General features: G+C 48.0%; 1 protein-coding gene and 1 long non-coding RNA gene across 9 annotated transcripts in view; one reads left to right on the plus strand and one right to left on the minus strand.

Annotated features, from left to right (window-relative positions):
• Positions 1-25169, minus strand: part of Atp2b2 (ATPase plasma membrane Ca2+ transporting 2) — a 313447-nt gene that overhangs the window by 277095 nt on the left and 11183 nt on the right.
• Positions 10704-25169, plus strand: part of LOC134486625 (uncharacterized) — a 35672-nt gene continuing 21206 nt past the window's right edge. Inside the window, exon 1 of the long non-coding RNA XR_010065905.1 lies at positions 10704-10806. This is a non-coding gene — a long non-coding RNA (uncharacterized LOC134486625). The remainder of the gene's footprint in view (positions 10807-25169) is intronic.

The raw sequence follows: 25169 nt of genomic DNA on the forward strand, positions 1-25169 counted from the left end.
TGTAGATGCTTCTGGTTTATATGAATCTTCTCAGCCATAATGAAACTGCTCTGCTTTGCCTTATCCTCCCTCCATGATGAAATAAAACTTCGGAAACAATAGATCTCAATCTATCTTCCTTCTTTAAATTGTCATTTCAGCCGCAGCAGATGTGAATGTAGCTGGAACACTCACTGTGGCCAGAGTCAGAGATTGCCCCCATTTTGCAGGTGAGGGAAATGAGGTAGGGACACAGAAGCATAGCCTTGGGGCTGGTGAGTGTCGGGCAGGACCCTCAGCCTAGGCAACTTTAAGATGCCACAGGATGCCACGGAAGACACCAGGCATCGCTGGGTGGTCAAATAGGGTGGACAAATAGGTCCCCAAAGCTGCACACTCTGGTTGTCAATGTCCCAAGAATAAGCAGAGATCAGCTGGCTCGAAAGTTGCCCTTCTGCCATGCCTATTCGGATCATTCTGCCTCAGGGAGTCCCACCAATGCGCTGTACCTTGGGGGATGCTCAGCCCACACAGTGGCCAGGGCCGCATCCACACATGGTCTCTGAACCTCCCACAGATCTCAGAGCTCAGCACCATCTGGGGAGAATGAGTCCCTAGGGACAGGTTAGAGAGGTCCAGAAGGTCAGGGGCTTCCTGGTTTCTTCATGAAGAGATTGCTGTCTTGGAATATTTGGGGTAAGGTGGGTTGTGGAGGAGACCTCATTTCAAGGTCTCCTGGTGCCTTGTGACTGTGGGCATGGAGATTGTAGTATCTCAGTGAGGGATCCTAGCCCGTTGAGTGGGAGAGCAATGCTGGGGGCTCATAGCAGGCCACCCACTCCTCTACTTGTGGTCAGTTCCTTGCTTCAGTGTATTTGATCCCCAGGGTAAACTTGAGCTGCAGGGTTCATTGTTATTGCAGCTGGAGGAGGTTCAGAGAGGCTGAGTGACTTCACTAGGACTGCACAGTTTAAGAACTACAGAGCTGAGATTTGAACCCTAGTTGAATTAGCTCCTGAGTTGTACCCTGGTTGTTCTACACTTTCATACTGGAATTCTAGAACTCTGCTTGGAATAACTATACTAATTACTAAGGCTAATGATGCCAGTAGTAATCAGTTGATCTCCGACCCCCCAGGCTAACCCTGCTTTGGGGTCTTTGCCTCCTTCCAGATTTTGCTTGGCCGTCCTTTAGCAGTGAGCACTAGCCTGGACTCCCCTCCCTGCTCTGCTCTTACTCCTTCAGTCCAAGCTACAGTCCCTGACTTCACATATAGGACCAAGCCTTATAGACTTTGGGTTGGAGAGTTGGAGGCTCTGATGCACTTTCCGAACTCCGAGGCAGTTCTAAGTGGATGGTCCACAGCCTTCCTGGATCTCAGATCTTGACCACCATCTCTGCTTATCCCAGTGCCTGGAGGTGAGATCCCACTCCATAGCCCACCATCAAGCCACTGAAAGAGAGGACACCACCAGGCTAGGTTTGATCTCTCTCTCAATCTAACTCACAGTAGGCGCTCAACAAATCCCAGTGGGACCACTGAAGTCAGCCCATCTGGGTGAGAAGGCTCTCCAGGTGAAAATGTGGCCTGCAGAATCCTCCCACTGGCCAGTCAAGGAGAAAAAATTAAGTTCAAGGAATGATGGCAGTTAGGCGCCTGGACTTGAGACATTTAGTATAAATGAGGCTGTAGAGGGATTTGCCTAGTGTAGCTTCTGTGAGAAAGACAGGGATCTGAGAGACATACCTCAGAGGTTAAGATTAGCAAGCAGTGATGCTGAATGAAAAAGCCATCTAGTCAGGAGTGGGCTGTATTGTAGGAGGTAGATCAGATCTGACTGTGTGTAAGAGGGACATTGACAGGCAGCTGTCACTCTGAAAATAATGACCAAGATAACAATAGGTGACGGAGGGATGGGAAAAGACATATAAGTATAATTTCATCAAAAATGCAAAGTAAAAATGAATTGAAGTTTGACCCATATTATTACTTTTTAACTAAATGAGCATTGTGGAAGAGAGCCTAGGCAATTGAAATTACCCCAGAGGGAATAAGCTGAACTGTTGTGCAGAAGTTGCATCAAGAAACAATTAAATCTAATATTGGAAAAGGATGTCAAAGCAGTCCATGTTTTCCAACGATATACCTGGCCATGTGTGGTAGTGACCTCCCTGTCACTACAGGTATGCAAGCAGAGAGGAGGGGAGCGGGATGTAGGATGCAGTGAAAGGGTTTGGGCATTGGGGGGGCAATAATCAAAGGACCTCAAGGTTCCCTCCCTCCTTCCTTCCCTCTAAGGTGCCGGGTCCGTGAGCCTGGGAGGGGTTATTTTTGGAGTGAGCACAATGGCCTCTCTGGGCAGAAGGTGAGGTCAACAGGCTTTGGGTAACTTGAAATTTGGGATTGAGCCTGTTCTGGGAGCCACAGAGATTCTCAGAAAGCTACATAGGAATGTGAAAGGAGGAAGGCAGGGACCAGCATCCTGAGAACAGGTTCCATTCAGCCACTGGCCAACTCTGCAATTAAGAACCCCAGTTTCCAAACTCCACACCAAGAGTGTGTATACAAGGCAGTAGCTTCTTAAACTTCCAGGAACCTACCATTCTCTGGGGATCCTGTGGAAGCCAGGGGCAGATGCAGGTTGGGTATTCATTTCAATTTGAGCACCAAAGACCTATTCCTGGAACCCCACACCACTTTCCCAGCCTGGGCAACCTTAGATCAGCTGGTCACCTGGGAGAGAAGCTGAGATGCTCCCCTGAGAGGAAATCCCTGTGCAATTGTGAGAGTTCTGGCCTGAGGTTCCCCCTGCACTTACGGACTAAGGTCTGACCTGTGGACAACTTATGGCAGAAGACCTCTGTTTCCTCCTCCATAACGGATAGATGTCTTGGTGATTTTCAAAGTTCTCCAAGTAAGAGGCTGGCAGCATGTGCACAACTGCTTAGCGAATGGGGCCTAAGGACGTTTGGAGTCCTCCCTAAGTCTGTGACTAGACATTTCCACAAATAGCAAGCAACAGAAGGCTGAGAGGGCTGGAGGTCTTCACTGCACTGTAATATTTAACCAGCCGCCTCCCAGCAAGTTCTGTGGCCTAACAGCTAAGTGTGCATCTGAAAAGGAGTCGTGGGTCTGTAGTGGGTTTGACCATCATCTGAGATAGCACTCTATTTTGGAAGATTAAAGTCACAGGCTCTGACTGAGGAGATGAGTCAGTCCATAAAGTGCTAGCCGTAGAAACAGGAAGACTAGGGTTTGACCTCCAGAACCTATGGAAATCAAGGGGAGACAGGAACATTTCTGGGGCTTTCTGGCTAGCCAGACTAGAGTACTTGGTGAGTTTTAGGCCAGTGAAAGATGCTGTCTCAAACAAATCAAAATGAATGGTACCTAAGGAATGACACTCAGGGCTGACCTCTCACCTCACATCCTCACACTAACTCTAACTCATCCCACACAATAAATAAAATAAAACCCTAAACCTTTTTCCATGATAAACCTGGGCCAGACATGATCCAGGGACCCTGGCTTGCTTGACTTCTTTGCCTCCTGTTTTCATCCCAGAGGCAATGGTGGGTACAGCCATAGGTCCAGGAGAGTCCCAGGCCCTGGCCCTGGCCCCATCTGGAGCCAGGCTCCCCTGCCTGTCTGTACAGGTGTGAAATAATGATGGCTCCCTGGACTTGTGGCTAGGATCCCTAGCCAGCAGCCTGTGTCACAGGCCCAGCTCCTCCTTCCACAACAGTGGGCAGTTTGGATTAATCATTACCAGGTCATTGACATCCCTGGGAGCCACCCCTAGCGAGGACCCAGGCTGCCGTCCCCAAGCTGCAAAGGCCAGCAGATGACTGGCTGGTGGGTGGTAATCCGAGCAGGGTGTGCAGAACACGATTATTAGGGTCATACATTTTTATTAAAGGCCACTAACAGATTTACAGAGAGTGCTGTAAAACGACACTTGTTTTTATTAGTGCAAATCCTCCCACTTGACAGAAGTCCCTGGGCTGAAGCAGAATTCCTGGGCTTCCTCAGAGACAAACAGAGCAGCCTTTGACTTCGGTTCTTAGAACCTGGGTATCCACACCCGGATCCTAGGCTTCTCAGGAACCTTGAGACCCCAGATGTCTGAACAGGGGGCCTCAGCCATCTGCTGCTGGCTAACCTCAGAGCCTTTTCTCTTCTAAGAGCCTCAATTTCCTTCTCTGAGAGCTGGTGTGGGAATGGCTTTGCTGAGAGAGGGGATAGGAGACTCTGGAACACAAGGGACTCCTCTGCCAATTGTCACTGGGCTTTTCTCCCTCCAAGGATGAGTCACTTGTGGGACAGCTCTGGTTAGCCACATGGGAAAGGGCTAGCCTGAGCTCAGGTATCTCTGGCTTTTGGATATTTCCAGATGCAGTGTAACTGGGTGGCTGACAGGTCTTTAGGGGGCCTCATAAGAACATTCAATTTCAATGTTCCAGAAAGGTTAGAGGGGGGAAAGAGAGGGGAGAGAAGAGATGGGAAGGGAGGCAGTGATGGACCTTTGCAGGTGAGAGAGAACATACAAAAATGAGGGTGTTTTATGGAGGTCAGGCATTTTCTCTCTCTCTCTCTCTCTCTCTCTCTCTCTCTCTCTCTCTCTCTCTCCCTCCCTCCCTCCCTCCCTCTCTCTCTGTGTATGTGTGTGTCTCTCTCTCTGTATCTGTCTCTCTCTCTGTATCTGTCTCTGTCTGTCTCTCTGTCTCTGTCTCTGTCTCTTTGTCTGTCTGTCTCTCTTTCTCTTTTCTAGAAGTCCTATAATAAAAGCAGGGGTTCTATAAAAAGAGCCAATCTTGGCAGGCCAGATTCATATATTCCCTTCTCATAGTCTTAGATGGGCCACACAGCCCCGATTTCTGTGTCACCAAGAGAATAATAAGGCCATGGGCCTCTTGGTCACATCCTGGTGCAGGGCGGCCTTCCAGCATCTGCTTGCCCTCCTTTGGGTACTCTTCCCTCTGACTGGTTGGCTCTGAAAAGCATCTAAAGCCCAGAAGAAGAGCATGAACTAGAAAGACTGGGCCGAGGAACACAGCAGAGAAAACGGGTCGCCTATTTTGGTCCTAGATCAAGCCTGACCTGAAGTTTGTTTCTTACAGCTTGTTTCAGTCAATATGTTAGTCCATTTGACTGGATTTTTATTAATTATAAGACCTTAACTAGCGTATAAGATTACCATGCTGTATTAATTGTCTAATATGACAAAACACAGTCATAGCATGATGGGTGATTTTTTAATGGAAATTACAATCTTTTTCTTTCTCATATTTTTATCATGAAAAATTTCAATCCTATAGGTTCCCAAAAAGAGTTAGATGAATGCTCATAAACCTCACACTCTTCAGCTACAGTCATTGGTTGTTAACACTTACTTATCAGGTTCTCCTGTTCTCCCCTGTCCTCTCCTGTCCTCTCCTGTCCTCTCCTGTCCTCTCCTGTCCTCTCCTGTCCTCTCCTGTCCTGTCCTGTCCTGTCCTGTCCTCTCCTCTCCTCTCCTCCCCTCCCCTCCCCTCTCTCCCTCTCCTCCCCTCCCCTCCTTTGCAGCTCTTGGGTTGCCCGAGACATTAGTCCACTTACACTGGTCCACTTGGACTTAAGAACCAACACGGCCTCCTGCCCAGCCACCGTCATAGCCTAGGAGTACACCTCTGACACAGGCCTCAACTCAGCCTTCAGAGCCTCCTTTCTCCCTGGGATCACACGCTGTGCTTGGCTGCCCCAACTCACAATCCTCTTACTAGAGCCATTCTCCAGGCTTTTCACAGTATGGGCATTTGAGGAAGACCCTTTCTCTAGGTTTTCCTAATTGTTTTCTCATATGTATGTTCTTCTGAAACAATTGACATTGTGGGAGACATGGTTTAGTCACTGTGAACTTTAATGGAACTGTCGTAAATACACAGGAAGGTGACCAGATTTACCACGGTCTGCTGTTTCTGGATCAGTTCAGCTCTGACCTTGACCCTGACAGGCATCAGGCCACCTATCCACCTCTGGATTTGCTGACTGAAACTAAGAGACCTTGGTGACTGCTACCTCTTCCTCCCTCCATTCACTTCTCTCCTGTGCACACCCAGAGGCCTGGGCTCCTTTCTATCCTCACCTCAGGGTCTTTACACATGCCGAACTAGTGCTAGGTTACTTTCCCTCACTGCTTCATAGACTCCTGTTCAGCACAAGTATCACTTCCTCCAAGAGATCATCCCCAAAGTCTAGAGTCACTCTAACAAGGCTGCAAAGACTGGCCCTTCATGATCTGACTACAGCAAGCAACTATATTTGAAATTTAGGTGCTTTCTGTCTGTCCATCTCTCCTACCTGCTTTAGGAGAGCAGAGGTTTAGCTGGTACTCTTGGCACAGGATCTTCCATGTTCTAAGCTTGATGGAGGAGAGAGGTGGGTAGAGTGAGAGAAAGGAGAGAAAGCAGAGGGAAGCAGGACCCAGCCTGCTTTGTGGAAATGTGTAGAATGCAGCCTCCTTAATCTTACTTCTGTATCTCTTCTGGTTGTGGGTTGTACCCACTCCCACTGTGGAACTTGGATGTCACATGCCCCGAGGGACCCGGGACTGCCCCAGTGGTGACCTCAACCCTTCCACAAATGACACCATGACAGATGAGTTGTGTGAGACACTAGTACATCCAAACAAACAACAAACAAACAAAACACAAAACCTCTGTCTCCCTCACTCATCCATTTCATATCAAGTTTAGAAAATGACCTTGTGGGTGTGGGGAGAGGTGAGGGACAGAACCCCACACCTTCCTGGTGGGGATGGGACTGGCAGTCTGCAGGTCCTCATTGGAACAGGGAGACTGCTGATGTGCTGAGGGTATATGCGAAGACATTCCCAGTGCACTGAATGTGGGGGGGGGGGCTTTACTCTTTCTAGAAAACTATAAAGGGAAACAAAACCAAGGGTAAGGGTCACAGAGGCCGTGTCCCAAGGTCACTCTCATCAGTGCCATTCATAAAAAGCAACAGAATGAAACCCACTGAGGTCCAAATGAGAGCTGGTTAAGTAAACTACACACAGAGTGATGCTGACCTTTGACCCACATGTATTTGAGGGCCTGAGTTCAGGACTCTTGACCGCACCAAATGCTGGCGAGGAGGTGAAGTGACAGAAACTCTTACCCATTGCTAGTGGAAAGACATTGTCCTGAGACCACAGTGGCACATTTTCTTATAGAATTAAACATCCATGCATCAAACAGTCCGGCAATCAAGCTCTTGGACATTTCCACAAGGGAGTTGAGGACTTACATGCTCACAAACCTCAGCCTTCAGGTATTACAGAAGCTCTGGTCTTAATGGCTAGAATCTGGAGGCTATTGACCCCTTGCAGCAGACAAGTGGATAAGTGTACTGTACATGTACACTGTGGTACATTGAGAAAGGATGAGCTAGCAGGATGCCGTGAGGAGACACAGAGGAACCCGACTGATACTTATTCGTAAGTGAAAGAAGCAAGTCTAAAAAGGCTGTGTTCTGCATGATTCCAGCCATAGGACTTTCTGGAGGCAGTAAAACTATGGCAGCAGTAAGAATAAAGCTACAGCAGTAGTGGTTGCTAGGACTGGGAGGAAGAGAAAGCTGGCTGAGTGTGAGACTCCAAAGGCAGTGAAGTTCTGTGCACTGCTATGATGACAGACTTCATGACACAGTCATCTAGGAACTGTACAGCGCCAAGAGTGAGTGAGCCCTGATGTAGCACATATGGCTGACAGTGACCTGTCATGTGACTTCAGTCATGGTGACAAATGTGCCACTCTGGCAGGTGATGCTGAAGGTGGAGAATATGGGTGGTAGGCAGGGAGAGCCTATGGCCACTGCCTGGGCCATGTTGATTTCCCAGAGAAATTAAACCTGCTCTGAAAAGATAAGATGGGAGCCAACAAGACAGCTCAGTGGGTAAAGGTGTTTGCTGCCAAGCCCCACGATCTGAACCCTGGTAACTACATGGTAGAAAGAAGGAACAGACATGCACAAATTTTCATCTAGTTTCCATGCTGTGGTGTGCATTCACACACACACACACACACACACACACACACACACACTATGGATAAATGTAAAAATTACTTAAGAAGATAAATTTTGAAGTGTTATCAATGGATACTTATTGGCAAGGAAGTAGACATGATGTAAAGAAAGGCTGCACTGAACACGACCCCCTTCCATCAAAACAATGATGATCAAGAATTCGAACAAAGGCACTGACCGCCAGGCACCTTGCTGAGGCTGTCTAGCAGGCTTACTTCTCCTACATTCCTCCATGGCAGATGTAATGATGATGCATCCATTTAACCGATGAGAAAACCAAGGCATGAGAAGGTTAGGAAACATACCAGCAACCCAGGAAAACGAAGTCAGACCAAAACAAAAAAACCAAACCCAAGTATATATGACCCCGTGTGCATGCTCCTCATTGCAGAGATGTGCTGCCACACAGAAGTATTGAGGTGCCAACAGGGTTTCAGAACATGTGACAGCATGTAGGAGTTTAAATAATCTATATTACGTTTGAACCTTCATATTCATGCATCCTGCATCTGTGGATTCTACCAAGCGTAGATGGAAAATCTTTTGTGGAAAGCCCTTCACCTGCACAGGCTGTACAGAGGCTTTGTCATCAGTTTTTGTCAGGGCAGTGGACCAACTAGAGACGCAGTGCTGAAAGGGCATTAGGCAGGTGTCATAGGTCACCCAAAGGGAAGGTTGCATACAGGTCCCAGGTCCAGCCTACCCTGTTTCTATGAGGGAGTTGTACATTTGTGTGGTTTGGTGCATACGAAGGTTTGAAAACCTTCATGATGCTGTGGGAAGGATAAATGGGAGAGGCGGTGGCATGAAAAAGGGGAAGAGCTTGGGGGATGGCCAGAAGGGGACAGGGATGAGGCTGTGGCTGGAGAAGCAGGAGGGAATGTTCGCTGGGCTCTGTCCTGGTTAAGTAGCAGTGGAAGGTGCTATATCTGCATCATGCCGCAGTCATTGTACAACCAACCAGAGCCTCCCAGGGCTGTGTGAGAGCATCTCAAATAGCTCCTGAGAGGCTCTGCCAGAGCCCTACTGATACAGATGAGGATGCTTGCAGCTAACCATTGGACTGAGCATGGGGACCCCAATGGAGGAGTTAGAGAAAGGACTGAAGGACCTGAAAGGGTTTGAAACCCCATAGGAAGAACAACAGTATCAACCAACCAGATCCCCCCCCCCCCCCGCAAGCTTCCAGGTACTAAACTACCAACCAATGAGTACACATGGAGGAACCCATGGCTCTAGCTGCATATGTAGCAGAGGATGGCATTGTCTGGCATCAATAGGAGGAGAAGCCCATGGTCCTGTGAAGGCTCATTTCCTCAGTGTAGGGGAATGCCAGGGCATTGAGATGGGTGTGTGTGTGTGTGTGTGGGAGCATCCTCATAGAAGCAGGAGGGGGGAAGAGGGGATGGTGAATAGGAGAGGGGGTAAAGGGGATAACATTTTAATTTTTTTTTTCGGAGCTGGGGACCGAACCCAGGGCCTTGTGCTTGCTAGGCAAGAGCTCTACCACTGAGCTAAATCCCCAACCCCGGGATAACATTTTAAATATAAATACATAAAAATTCAATTTAAAAAAAAACAGCAAGCGCAGGAAGAAATGCTCAGGCACAACAGGGAGTGTTTAAACTGCATGTGTACCTGATGCATGGGAACAGCATGTCCAGGTGGGGAAAGAAGCAATGGAGAGGAAGAAGATTCCACGATTTCAAACCTTTTCTTGCCTTGGTTTTTTGAGACAGGGTCACATGTAGTCCAGCTGACCTCAAACTCTCTGTGTAGTTGAGGAGCACTGTGAACTTCTGATCCTCCTGCCTCCACTTCCTAAGTGCTGGGATGGTAGGCATATACCATCACACCCAGTTTTATATGGTGCTGTACACAGCACCCAGGACTTCCTGCATGCAAACGAGCATTCTACCAATGGAGCCACGTCCTAAGCCAATAATATGAAAATATTAGCAGCCCACGAGCGCCCACGGGAACTTTGTTTAGCTTATTCCTGGAACCCTAGCATACTTTTTTAAGTCTGATAGTTGGTGCTCAATAAATGTTACTGGAGTGAATGGCGCTGGTTCTATCATCTTCTGCACACTCCTGACACAAGGAGGGGCACAGGGGACCCAGTTTCCTGGTTACTGCACAAAAGTGAGACCATCAACATTTCATCATGGGTGGGTGAAGGGATCATGAGGCCCCGCCCACCCTGAGGAATGACGGGCAGCTAATGGATACTGTGTGTGTGTCGGAGGCAGAGAGGAATTATATCCTTCAGTGGTGTAGGCATTGGTAGGGTCTCCTTGCTCAAATTTATATCCCTGCTAGGTTTATGCAAAAGCGCCTAATAAAATGAATTGGACCACAAAACAAAAACAAAAACGCCGTGAAAGCAAAAGGGGACTCCATGGGACAAGGGGATTTATTGAAGCTGGGAGCTGAGGGGGAAAAGATAATGGGGAAATATGACCAAAGCACATTGCCTATGCGCACTACTTACAATTCTGGAAAAACAAAAATATTTCGAAAGAAAAATATCCCATCAGCACTTGCAAAGAATATCTCAAAGATCTTGTTACCATAGTGTCCCAGCCCCAGCCACCAGCTTTCTCCAGACCCTGGGGAGGAAGCTCCTCCCCTTTCTCAGTGGTTCTACTGTCTCATCTGAAAAGTGTTTTAGGGGCAGGGGTGCAAGGCTGATCTGTTTCTCCCTGCTTGAGAATCTGCAGATCTAGAGGAATCTAGAAGCCCCGGGGACTGGCAGGTAAGACTGTGGGACAGTTACAGAGTGTCACGAGTGATGAGCCTTATGAGGCTTCCTTTTTGGGAAGGATTGACTTTTTGGGGACCATGGTAGCGAGTGTCAGGTCTGATCTCTGGGTGGGACCTAGGGGCAGGTTACCTACCTCTTGATGCCTTGTCGTTCTCAGGCAGAGAATGAGGACTGCCTGCCACCCATCTTCAACACACTACACAGGGGCTGAGACCTTGTGACATAGGGTCTCCCTGCATGCCACTCACATCCAAGGACAAGAGAAGGGTACTCCGTCTCCCCTCACTGACAGGCCCACAGTAGCAGTTGGCAGATTCACAGATATCTAGGGGGGGGGGGCAACGCTGCTATCGGAGTCCTTTCTCCTGAGCTGGCCTCCTGTAGGCTGTAGATCCCTTTGGCACATTCCCACGTCTTACCAACCCTCCATGCCCTCCCTGAATAGCCACATCCTCCACAGCCCCATGGTGGGTCCTGGAGATCTGGCCTTAGGCCACCGTTACCAGAGGCAAAAAATGATTGCAATCTTTACTCAGTGTGCTAGCCACCTCTGGTTTCTAAGGTACAGCATGTCCTGCGTACCCCATTAATCCTCACGGCAGGCTGGGAGGCAGACGGACGTGTCGCCACTACCTATATGAGGAGGTCTGTACAGGGAGCCACCTGTTCGTACAAACACTCACAGGACACTTACAGGATGGAGGCACTGCAGGTGAGGTACAACCACAAAAAGCAGAGCTCAGAACTCACTGGGGACATGTGCTGAGCACAAGCAACCTGGAAGGCTTGCTGGATGCCTGCCATGCTGTGACCGGCAACTCCTGTAGTCTGTACCCACCTTGACCACCGCTCATTTGACAGGCAAAATTGATAATGTCCAGGCACACAGTGGTACCCCAAAGGGACTAGTAGATAAATATGTGCCAGGCAGTGTAAGCCATAGATGCCCCAGGCAGCCAGGGACTAAACACTAGAACTGGGCTATGACAGATGAATAAGAGTTTGCCAGACAAATGGCTAGATGCCTAACCCAGGACTACATATCCTGCTGTGCCACTCTCCCAACAAGCCACTCAGACCTCACAGTGCTCCCAGGCTGAGGGAGAGAACCTCAAGGGCACAGCTGCCATCTTTCTCCCAGGGTCAGATTCTCCTCAGCTCTGAAATGCTGTGACCTGCACCTCAGGGCAGGTTCAGGTCAGCTTTGAGGTTCTGTGCTACTCATGGGACTCTCCAGGGGTGACATGGCATCTCATGGTTCAGATTATCTCGCTTGACTCTGCCCTCCTGCTGTACACATGAGGACGTGGGTCACACAGCCAGCAGAGATCCTATTTAGTTATTACTTCCCAGTTATTGCTTCTCATTCCTCCCATTTCCTCCTGTGTTCTTTATTCCACCCAGCCACAAGTCCTACGGATCCCGGGTTCTATTCCCAGCTCTGTCCTTTAATATCTATGGCTCTAGTTTTCCATCTACAATTGGAACTAATATTGACTAGCAGCCCTTGGGCAGAGGGGCTGTGAAGGTCTAAGAAGGGACTGAATTTGGTGCTCAGTAAATGTACAATGTGACCCATAGGGCTGTTGCTAGGAACCACACATGCTGTGGCCATCATCTCAGAAACTGTTTTGAGAGGGCTGGTACTCTAGCATCTACAATGGGTGGCTGTCCATCAAAGTCCTCACTCCCCACTGCACTGCCTGCTCCCTCTGGCTATGCCCATTTGAAAACATTGGTGGCAATGCGTTAAAAAGATATACCTCTGTCTTGTATTTATCTCATTTGACCCAAACTTGCTTGAATTGTAATCGTTAAATTTTAGAAAAATGTGTGTGTGTGTGTGTGTGTGTGTGTGTGTGTGTGTGTGTGTGTGTGTTTGTCTGCGTGTGCTCATGTATGTGCAGGTACCTGAAGAGTCTAGAATGGATGTCAGAATTGAACACTATTGGAGATAAGCAACAGCCCCTATTCCAGTGCTTGGAAAAAGCTGTCAATCATACCTTCTTGTATTCAGGGCTGCAGATGGGAAGTAATGCCCACTTGGAAAACTATGGAACTCCATCCCTCTTTCTTCCATGACTGGTGGAAGAGGGGACCCATGGGCTCATCTGGACCAACCCCAGTTCTTTCACGAACTTTATGGACAGGGAAAGAGAAAATTGGCAGAGGCCTGAGTTTAGCCACTCACAAGAAGCAAGAGGAAGAAATGTCTGAGGACAAAGCCAGTCCTGGAGAAGAGGCCTGAGTGGGTGACTCCAGCCTCTGCATTCACCTGGGTGATGTCCCCACACATTGCTTTGCAATAGTGTGAACCAATGAAGATGCATGTGGTGCTTAAGCTACTTTGTGTGTGACCCAGTAACAGGGACAGAAAGTGTTCCATTGAATATGACCCTTAAAGGACTTACTAGCAACTGGATCACTGACCCATTTACCCCCCCCCCCCAAATATTCATGGCCCAGTAAACTATGGCCTCATTGACATAACAGGCAGGACTATCATTTGGTGGTGTCTTTTGAGCAAGGAGACAGACCCAGGCTCTGAAGATCATTTCTAAACAGGGAGGGCCCAGCTTTCAGGAACACATTTGAAGGGAATGTTGAGAGCAGGAAATGATCAAGACAGCATCTGGGTCTTAGTCCTGTGCATTCACAATGAAAGACAGTTGGTTAGAACCAGTTTTATGGTTTCCATTTGGGCCAGCACCCAAAGGCTCATGTTTTGAAAATTTCTTGGTCTCTAGTGTATGGTGACTTTGATAGCTGTGGAGTGACGAGGAGGTGGGGCCTAGGCAACTAGAGGTGGCCTTTGAGGGTTATACCCTCCAGTGGTTCTGCTCTGCCCTCTCCATGTCCTGGTCAACACCATGTGAACAAGTAGAATGAGTGACCACTTCACACTCACTCTCACCACCACGGATGAAGCCTTCACACTCTCTCTCACCACCATGGTGAGAGTAAATGCCTCTTCACTCTACCTGTCCCCCTCCCCGCTGCTGCAACCTCAAGACGGCTCATTCTTGCCAGGGAGTTACCCTGCAGGAGGTGACAGAGGACAGAGCCCCTCCCCTGAGCTCTGCGCGCTGAGGGTCCACTTGCCCAGTGGACATGCTAAGGCCTCCCTGTCAGGATGCTTGGAGGAGGCCAGGTTTCTATTCTAGCACAAGCAGGGAACTGACGGGAAGAAATCGTTCTCCAGAGTCAAGGCAACAAGTGAGCTCCCAGGGTGCAGATGGGTTGTGAAGAGGCCCAGAACAAAACAGATTAACTTCAAGACGGGCACTGAACAAGCAGAGTGAAGCTGTGGGTTTTGCCGAAAGGACTCTTGGAGAGTAAATGCTGCAGGCATCCTGTGGGGACTCAGATGGCACTCCACCTCCCTGTGAGGAGCCAGCTCAGGGCTCTGCTTGCAACCCGAGGGAAGGGTGCGTGTGTGTGTGTGTGTGTGTGTGTCTGTGTGTGTGCGTGTGTGTCTGTGTGTGTGTGCGTGCGTGTGTGCGTGTGTGTGTGCATGTGTGTGTCTGTGTGTGTCTGTGTGTGTGCGTGTGCATGTGTGTGTGCGTGTGTGTGTCTGTGTGTGTGCATGCGTGCGTGCGTGCGTGTGTGTATGTGTGTGTGCGTGCGCGTATGCGTGTGTGTGTGCGTGTGTGTGCGCGCGTCTGTGTGTGTCTGTGTGTATCTGTGTGTGTGTGTGCGTGCGTGCGTGTGTTTGTGTGCATGTGTGTGTGTGTGTGTGTGTGTGTGTGTGTTGGGGGATATATGCACACAACCCTGCAGGGCCAGGATGCCAAAGGGCTTACAACCAGCCCACTCACCATTTCTCAGAGTGCACTGGGGACACTTCTGACCAGAGTGGTGTCTTGTCCTAATGTGCTCCCAGGAGTGTCCTATAGTCTAACTTTGGCTATGCATGCATATCCCATCCCCCGATACCACGTGACCCTGAGCGTGTGGATCAGTGCAGGACTGAGATGACAACCTGTGAGACCGACTTCTGGGAAGCAGAATGTTCAGTCCCCTCACGGATCCCTTCTTTAAGCCCTGGTGAGAAGCTTCCCATTTCTAAAATCCACCTGGAGGAGCTGCCTTCAGTCACAGGAAATTATCTGGGGCAGTGTGACTTTCAGTGAACTGTCAATTTTCCCCATGCTCTTTGTCTTCTTCCCCTGCATTCTAATCCAACTGTTGAGCAAGGTTGCCCCCAACAGAGGCTGAGAAGAGTGGACTTTGGGATGTCTAACGTCCCTTGGATCAAAGGCAGAGCCCTGCTTCTCCTGTGCTTGCAGGAAAGCTCTGTGGGGATTCTTGAGAGGGACAACAAGCTCCTAGAAGAGGGACAGTGCCCTGGCAAACCCCATGGGGATCTAGGACAAGTGTCAACTAGTTCTGTGATATTGGGGTGCAGGCACTCTATAAATCCACCTGTTAAGGGTTGGTTTAGACATGAAGAGTACTCCCAGAATCCTTATGTGTTGAGGGTAGGTCTCCAGAGCAATGCTGCCATGTGGGCTTTGGGAAGTGACCATCCATCTCCTGAAACTCTGCCCTCATCTACTGGTGGGCTCAGGGTTCAGTGGCCTTTGGGTGGGTCTGATTGGAGCGGTGGGTTGCTGGAGGACATGCCTCTGAAGGGTATAATTTGTCTATAGCCTCTTCCTCTCTGTGTCCTTCTGTTTCCTGGCTACCATGGGATGAGTAGCCTCATCCCTCACATCCTCCCTCTGTCAGAACAGAGACTCACTGTAGACCCACTGAAGTGGAGCCAGCTAACCACGACAGACACTTCCAAACCATGAGTCAAATGAGTTTTCCCCCCATTAGGATGATGTTTTATTTTGCTCTATGTGGCTGTGATAAACACTGTGACCAAAGAGGGAGGAAAGAGTTTATTTCAATTTACAGATAGCAGTCCATCACTGAGGGAAGTCAGGGCAGGAATTCATGTAGGAACAGAGGCAGGAGCCATGAAGAAAGCTCATTACTGGCTTGCTCCCCTGGCTTCCTAGTCTATGTTTCTTACACAGCCCAGACCTACCTGTCTAGGGATGGCTTCACACATAGTAGCCTGGGTCCTCCTGCATCAATTAGCAATCAAGAAAATGCCTCACAGACATGCTCACAGGCCAATCTGACTGAGGCAATCCCCCAACTGAGACTCCCAAATACCTTTGGACTGTGTCAAGTTAACCAGTTAAAGCTAACTGGGAGACTTGATTCTATCAGGTTTTTGGTTTTTGTTTCTTTGTTTACTTTTAGTGTGTGTGTGTGTGTGTGTGTGTCTCACGTGTGTGACAACAAGAAATTGCTTAGCATACCAACTATTACATCCATTTTACAAATAAGAATGCTGAAGCTAATCAAAAACAATGCCTTTATGAAATTCATAGGCAAATGGTTGGAACTGGAAAATATCATACTGAGTGAGGTAACCCAACCACAGAAAAACACACATGGTATGCACTCATTGATAAGTGGCTATTAGCCCAAATGCTTGAATTACCCTAGATGCATAGAACACATGAAACTCACATGATGATCAAAATGTGAATGCTTCACTCCTTCTTTAAAAGGGGAACAAGAATACCCTTGGCAGGGAATAGAGAGGCAAAGATTAAAACAGACACAGAAGGAACACCCATTCAGAGCCTGCCCCACATGTGGCCCATACATATACAGCTACCCAATTAGACAAGATGGATGAAGCAAAGAAGTGCAGACCAACAGGAGCCGGATGTAGATCGCTCCTGAGAGACACAGCCAGAATACAGCAAATACAGAGGCGAATGCCAGCAGCAAACCACTGAACTGAGAACGGGACCCCCATTGAAGGAATCAGAGAAAGAACTGGAAGAGCTTGAAGGGGCTCGAGACCCCATATGTACAACAATGCCAAGCAACCAGAGCTTCCAGGGACTAAGCCACTACCTAAAGACTATACATGGACTGACCCTGGACTCTGAACTCATAGGTAGCAATGAATATCCTAGTAAGAGCACCAGTGGAAGGGGAAGCCCTGGGTCCTGCTAAGACTGAACCCCCAGTGAACTAGACTGTTGGGGGGAGGGCGGCAATGGGGGGAGGATGGGGAGGGGAACACCCATAAAGAAGGGGAGGGAGAGGGGTTAGGGGGATGTTGGCCTGGAAACCAGGAAAGGGAATAACACTCTAAATGTAAATAAGAAATACTCAAGTTAATAAAAAAAATTAAAAAAAAAAGAAATACTCAGGTTAATAAAAAAAAAAAAAAGAATGCTGAAGCTAGAGGAGGAGCTTGGGATGTTAGAGAGGCAGGATTAGGGGGCTGGGACACTGGCTTCTGAATGCACCGAGTGCTAGGAAAACAGTTTGGATCTGACACATACGTCCCATGGCCCAAAGATGTATATGGAAGGGGTGATGCAGTCTCCTCATCTCAGCCATGAGTGGTCAGGGCGTGGTCCTCCTCGTGCTGCTGTGGGAAGCCACCTAGCCTTTCTGTACCCAGTTTCCCCCATTGAAAAGTGGAACACCTTTCTCACAGTGCTGCTCTGAGGGTTCATAGAGGCTGAGGACAGATGGAGGGATTTGATGATAAAACAGGAACAGAAAGGGTCACTGGGGCTTACAGAGACCTCCAGTTATCCTTTGGGTGACGTTGGAAATAATTACAGGCAGTAGCTAACATTTAGTAAATGCTTCCCACAAACTGAATTTTATGTATATATGAATAATGAATATCTTACATATTCATTATATTATATATTAAACATTAATTGATAATATTTAATGTATTCATTACATAATTAAAATAGTTCATTGAATAATTAATATTAAATGGAATCTTTTTATTCAAATATGTGTGTGTGTGTATGTATGTGTGTGTGTACGTATAATAAAATCATTAAATTCTCACTATGACCCCTGAGAGGAAGGTATTAAATGCTGTTTCTATCTTGTGGGTAAGGGAATTGAAGTTTCGTCTCAGTTCATCACCTTGCTCCCTCTAGTCTCAGTTTTCCAGTTGTGACTGAGAAGTCCATACCGATTGATCTCAGGTTCATGATACACCCAGAAGATGATGCGTGAAGACAATGTGTGTAAACTTCTCTGTCAAGCGTAGACAGAACTGCTCAATGGTAGATACGGCCATTGCTAGGAGAGGTCTGGTCCCTAAGGAATCTGGTCTGCAGCTTCTCTCAAGCCATGCACATCATTCCTCACAGCCCGCCATCTTAGAGTTCCACCACAGGCAAATGGAGCTATGGATGTAGCTCAGTTGAGGGAGTCTTTGCCCAGCATGCACAAGGCTCTGGGTTTGATTTCCTTAGCACTCCATAAACAGGGCATGGCCACATGCCTATAGCCTCATTACTTGGGAGGTAAAGGCAGGATGACCAGAGTTCAAGATCATTCCTTGTCTACATAAGAATCTTCAAGAAAGCCTAGAACACACAAACTATCTACAAAATTTTTAAAAAGGGAGGATTTTATTCATGTTAGTTATAGGTCTGTCTCTGGGTTTGCGTCAAAAGGTCTAGTTGCAAGAGACAGAGAGCTCGCTCTCAGAAATGCTAACACAAGCATTCTTCCACGACAGTGTCCTGTCTTTCAACAAGTCACCTTAGGCTGCCTGATCCCGGCAGCCATTTCACAAAGCCCCCAACTACCAACATGCTAATACTGGGCTGTTAACTTCCCGATGCCAGACTCTGGAGAGATTCCTGAATAGATGGATACACAGTGAAGATCTGATGGGGCACCGCCCCAAAGCCTATAGTGGGAAAGGGTAAAGAGAGCTGCTGTGGTCTTGTACATCATCATGTTGCTATGGGAACCAACCAGATGATCACACTGCTGGCAGTGGGTCTGGGGAGAGCAGATCAGTGACCCAAAATGGTCTCATATGCCATATATGAAGGTTTCCTCAATGCAACTAAAGGGTCTTGGGTCTTTCTGTGAAACAGCCTAGTGTATTTGGTATGGTCCATCCCACAAGCCACCCAGAACCTCTGTCAGAAGCCTGAGGCCAATGCAGACAAGGACTTTGACCTGAAAGAGAGGTTTGAGACTTGACTTTGCTTCTGTGGAGTTTTGAGGTGTGGGAGGCATCCTCTTAGCTGTGTGGTGGGAATAATGTTTATGTAGTAGGACCAGTGGTCTAATTAAATAAAATAACCACTCCCCCAAAATACAGCAACCTGATCTCCCCCACATTTAGCGAGGTGCAGGCTTAATAAAATTAAAACAAGGCAAACAGAAGAAAACATTGGGTGAGTCAAACTAACATTGTCAGATAGAAAATTTTTTTTTTAAAAAAAGGAGCTTCTAGCTTTGCTACCATGGAAGGGTGATGATTTAACACAGAAGAAGAAGGCAGAGAGACAGGAGACAAAGAGGCTCCTGATCTCAGCCTCATGGAACAGTCCCTCCCATTCCCATCTTTCTTTCCTTGGCTTCTAGCCTTGGACCAGTTCACCAGCTATGGGCCTACATCTCACTGTCCTGGCTTGGTTGCCGGGCAACTGCTAAGATGATTTGCCTTGACACATGGAGAGCCTTGTGGATGTTGGTCTGTTACCCTGCTTGCCTCTGCGCACACTTTCTCAGCCTTGGGATTTGTGGGCAGAACCCACAGCAGGTGTTCAGTGAGGGAAAGGCAAAGGAGGAAGAACATTCCAGATGAAGCGAAGCTAGTTAAGAAGGGCTTGCAGAGATCAAAAAGGTATGAGAAAAACCACCCCCTATTCTGCCCACCCCTTACTCTTGGAAAATTTTGTAGCTAAATGGGAGAGCGGGCCTGAAGACTGTGGTGGGGCACCCACACCCCAACAATAACATTGACATCAAAAGAAAAATGTGCTCCTGTCAACCATAAAGAGTCGCTGAGGGGCTCCAAGGCCCAGTAACATTGCTCACAATATGAGATGGACACACTGGATCCTCAAAAGACGTCTCTAAGATCAAGTATACTGTGTTCAATCCACAGACAATGTCCGCTACCCCAACTGCTCTTTCTCCTGCATGTGTATCTGCTGGAATGGCCTGAGTGACTGAGAGGCAGAGGGAGAGAAGAGACGCAGGCGTGACTCTCCACATTTCCATCGTGCTCTGCCAAAGCATTCCATTTCACAGAAGAGCAAACTGAGGCTTCTGCAGCTTGTCTCTGCCATAGTCACTTACTCACAGGCACTCTACTGTGGCTTGTCTCTGCCATAGTCACTTACTCACAGACGCTCTACTGTGGCTTGTCTCTGCCATAGTCACTTACTCACAGGCGCTCTACTGTGGCTCTGAACTCTCTCCTCTCTGATGATTGAAGGGTATGAAGTCAGTGGGTGCCCACTTAGCCCTGGAGATCAAAAGTGGCTTTGGTGGGTGCAGGGCCTGCCTGGATGATCAAGTACTGAGCAGAGAGATGAGGAAGGAAGGAACGTTTGACCCCCTAGAGCAAAAGTGTTCGCCTACTGACAGGACATTTCACCTGGTTACGTAATCCAATACACCCAAACTCCAAAATGTCTTAGGTGCCAACATGATGTCCAAAAGGTTTGGGTTTCGGAGCATTTTGGATTAGAGGTTTTTGGTCTGTGCAATCATTTACAAATAAAAAGATCCAAACCTTGGTCACCACACATTTTTAGATAAGGAATTCTGAAGCTCTACGAGGTACCCAACCCATTTTCAGAAGACCTGTGGACTGCATGTTTAAAACTCCATAGCCATCTGCTCAGCCTCTCCTCTAGTCACGGAGCCCCCAGATATGGAAGTGGGAGCCTGGTGTGCAAGAAGATACTCGAGCATCTGCTGCCTTCACTGAGCTGTTTGCTCACACGTGGGGCACTTCATGAAGACCTGATCAGCAGTGGCCAAAAGAGAGAGTTCTCTTTTTAAACTGTGTATGCGTGCATAGCATATGTGTTTAAGTATGGGGGGTGAATGTCATGGGAACACATGTATGTGTGCGTGTGTGTGTGTATGTGTGTGTCTTTGGGTGTGCATGCAGACTGTATGTACATGTGGGTGCTGTGTGTGTGTGTGTGTATGTCTTTGAGTGTGCATGCAGACTGTATGTACATGTGGGTGCTGTGTGTGTGTGTGTGTGTGTGTGTGTGTGTATGTCTTTGAGTGTGCATGCAGACTGTATGTACATGTGGGTGCTGTGTGTGTGTGTGTGTGTGTGTGTGTGTGTGTGTGTTTGGGCCCATGTGCATGCCTGCATGTGCATGTGGGAGCCTGAGGCTGATATCTGGTCTTCCTTCATGATTCTCCACTGTTTGACTGAGGCAGTCTCTCTCAACAAGCCCAGAACTTGCTGACTCAGCTACTCTCGCTGGCCAGCTTGCCTCAGAGATCTCCCACTTCTGTTGATCATTAATGGGGTTACAGGTAGCTGCCACACCTATTTGGCTTTTATGTGGGTGCTGAAGATATGAACCCAAGCCCCCACATTAGCTCAGCAAACACTTAATCCACTGAGTCATCCCTCTTGGTCCTGTTCTGCTGACCTAGGAAGCAGGGCAATCCTTCTGCCTCTGCAAACATCACCACCATGCCCAGCTGGAATAGATCCTTCAGAATACAATTGTCAGTTCAGGCACTGGCCGGTTGTGTGACTTCTGGAAGTTTTTGTGTTCTGGAGCCCCAAGTGTCTCATTTGCAATAGGGGGTGGGGGAAATTCTACCTCCCCTATTTACAGGGTAATGGTCATAATAATCATACAGAGGGCCATGTCACATAAGGATTCCAGGTCACGAGTCCCATGTAGTGGGTTCCTAGGATTACTGCATTAGGCTCTTCTTTTTGCTGGTTTATAGACTGTGTGGCCCAGTAGCTGGGGCAAGGAAGAAAAACAAGAAGTTTGTATGTCTAGGAGAGGATCTGGGCCCTACAGCTAAGCTGTCCCCAGTACCAAATAGATCCACTGTAGTATCCCCAGGGTCTCCATCATCTTGCTTTGATATCACCCCATGAGAGACACTACTGTCCCCACACAAACTCCATTGTTCCCACCGCATCCTAAGAGGGACAAAGTTCAGGTTGTCCACAAAGACAAATAGTTGCTTTCTAGACACACACCATATTGAAAATTGAACATGGGTCAAGTCCACACTACTTGGGCTCATCAGTATCATGGGCTTGTGGAAGTCTTCAGGGTCACTTTGGACCAATACTTGGGAGCTTCTAGGAGAAACTAATAACTAGAGAATGTCTTGATTTTGTCTCTCTGCTCCAGACTTGGACACAAAGGCAGAGAATAGTGATTTCCAACTTCTCACACCTCAAACAAGTGAGCCAAGGCAAGCAAAATCCCCAGAGTCATACGGTAACTCACTCTGGTACCTCTGTGCCTAGACACTACTCAAAATAAGAGAGACTTTTAGAGCGTGCATGTGTGTATTGTGTGCTGTGCATGTGTTGGCTTGCTCTACAGTGTCTAATATCAACTAGGGGGGTGGAACATTTTCCATACAGACCTCTTCTTAATCTAAAGCTGATACCATCCAATTCTTACTTTACAGCTGAGAGGACTTTAGTCCAGAGATGAAGTCTTAACAGTTGGCCAACAGAAAGACCAAGATTTGAGCCCAGTTCATCCAACCTTATTCCATGTCACTGGAGTAAGGCATAGCTGGATTCTCTTTTGAAAGAAGGGGGAGGGGGCATTGGGCTCTAGTTTTTATTAATTAAAAATATGCATATTTTTATAAGACACAAAGTATCAAGTTGGCAAGCAAACCAACCCTGGGCCAATGCGATTCTGCTCTCTGCTCAGAGGATGGGCAGTGTTGCCTCGCAGATGCAGGTGCTGGATGCTGCCTTTTTGGAATAGCACCAGCAATAGTGCTGCCGTAGTCCCTGCCTCTTTCCCTGGCACCATCCATTCATTCCTGTTCTGTAGACACTGGAACTTGCCTGTTGCAGAGAAAGTCATCTGGCCCTGTGGCCTTTGCTGTAGCAGGCTAAAAGATGTTCACAAGGACCCAGTAAGAAACAGATGATAGGGGCTGGCTGGCCATGTTCTCCTTAGGAGATCTCTGGGTCTGCAATGATTCTCTTCACAATCCCCAGAACCTTTCCAGTGTAGTCATCTTGGCCGGCTTGTGTGACTCCTGGGATGCAAGCTCCTGGAGCCTCTTAGGCCACACTGGGAAACTCTCCTGACCCACCTGCAGGCTAGTGACAATCAAGTGCTCAGGGTCAGTCATAGGCATGGTTATTGAATGAATGAATGAGTGAGTGAGTGAGTGAGTGAATAAGCTATATTGAATCTTTTAAAAAAAATCATTCACTTTTATGTGTATAGGTGTTTTGCCCGCATGTGTATCTGTGGTGCACCACATGCATACCTAGCATATGCAGAGATCAGAAGAGGGCATTAGATCCCCCAGAACTGGAGTTACAGAGGTGGTTATAAAACACCATGTGGGTGCTGGGAATTGAACCTCAGTCCTCTGCAAGAGCAGTCAGCTCTCTTAACTGCTGAGCCATCTCTCCAGCTATAGAGTTTGTCAGAAAAGGGACAGCAAGGCAGCTCAGTGAGCAAAGATCTGAGGACTCGAGTTTCTTCCTGGAACCCATACTGTGGGAAAAGAATGGACTTTCCCCATGTTATCTTCTAACCTCTACATTCGCAAAGTAAGTAATTAAATAAATGGAAGATAAATTTTGAAATATTATCGACTCTAAGATCTTTTATTCTTTTCTTTTACTTTCCCTGACCCCTAACTCAGGGAGTAGGGGTAAGAGGGGTGTGTAGGGGAAAAGCCAGGTACCCCTGAAAGCATGGGTGTGTGTCTTTCAAGGGAGAGTTACTAAGTTTCAGAGTCTTAATTTCTTCACTGGTTAAATTTTCTTACCAACAAAGATAAACTCGTGTAGGTTTAATAGAAATGGTCACACTTGCTCCTAGCTCAAAAGCCAAGAGATGGACAGGTGTTCTTAGGACTTGGTGGTCAACACTTGCCTTCACCAAAAAAACAAAAAAACAAAAAAACAAAAAACAAAAAACAAAGCAAAACCAAAAACAAACAAACAAATACAAACACACACACACACACACACACACACACACACACACACACACACACCCCAACCAAACCCCACCCTGTCTGCTCATATTAACTTTGCAATGGTTCTGAGATTCTACCTTGAGCTGTGATGGTCTTGGGGGCGTTAGACACCACAGAAAGTGGCAGAAGCCATACTCATCTGAGGTCAAGACACACACTAGTAGAGAATGGATGGGCCCAGCAGAGGCAGAGAAAAGTGAAGTCACCTACCAGCCTCAAAGGCTCCTTTGAACGCCTGGGAATTTCTCCAGAGGTGGTTAAGTGGCTACCTCTAACTGGTCCTTACTTGTGGCCATGTGATCCCAAACTGACCCTGGCTTCCAGGCATCTCTCTTTGAGGGGGTGCAGACTTCCAGGAGGGGCTGGGCAGGGGACTGAACTCCAGTCCTCCTTAATAACTTAGCACTATCAATGCTGAGCCATCTCTCTAGCCCCGGACACAAAGTTTTCAGATCTGGGATGGGAAGTATGTTCCTGGTGACAAAGTTGACAGACACAGTGCCTGGTATTCTCAGGGCGCTTGACCCATGTTTCGCAGTCCTTTGTAGTGGCAAAGCACGATGTTCCTGTGAAGGACCACATGCCAATCTATACACTGAGTCGGTGCAGCCTCCAGCAGGTATCTGACTTCTTCCTGTCCCTGGCTCGCTCCAGTGTGGGGGTTCACAGGGACAGAATGGGCGACCCTCCTCATCTTGGGGGAATGTCTGTTCTAATGAAGAGAACCAGTCTAATGGTTGCCCAGGTACATGCCAAAGCTTGGTTTTTCCTTTGGTTCAGCGTGACCCTGTGTTTATTTTTGAGTGAATCTTGTACTAGGTGCCAGATTCTGCTTCTTGTCCTTTTTCATGGCAATGAGATCTTTAGGTGAAAACCCTATTAGTGGCGAGGCTGACTGCTCTCTACCTTTTTCTGCCCTGAGGAATTCCTCAGGGGAGGGGGCACACTGAGGAGAGCCAGCTCCCTTGTGAGACACTTAGGATGCATTAGGCTGTAGTGTTAGGATGCCGGCACTACTAGGCCAGGAATGTGCGACATGCTGCTCACAGCTGCGCCCCTGGAGACAGGCACAGCAGCCGGCACACAGTAGGTACTCAGCAAGTGCTCATTAGGTGAGTTGTTCTCAGTGCTGCCCAGAGGCCATCTGTGTGAGACTCCCAGTTCTCTGCTGCAGACACTGCCCAGTGCACCTGCCAGGCCAGAGCCTGTGTTCGTTTATTTTTCAACGTTTGTTTGGCAATAATTACAGATTCATAGGGGTTGCAGGGAAATGGACAGAGAAGACCATGCATTTTCCCCAT

The sequence above is a fragment of the Rattus norvegicus genome, chromosome 4 (genome assembly GCF_036323735.1).
Source record: "Rattus norvegicus strain BN/NHsdMcwi chromosome 4, GRCr8, whole genome shotgun sequence".
Lineage (NCBI taxonomy): Eukaryota > Metazoa > Chordata > Mammalia > Rodentia > Muridae > Rattus > Rattus norvegicus.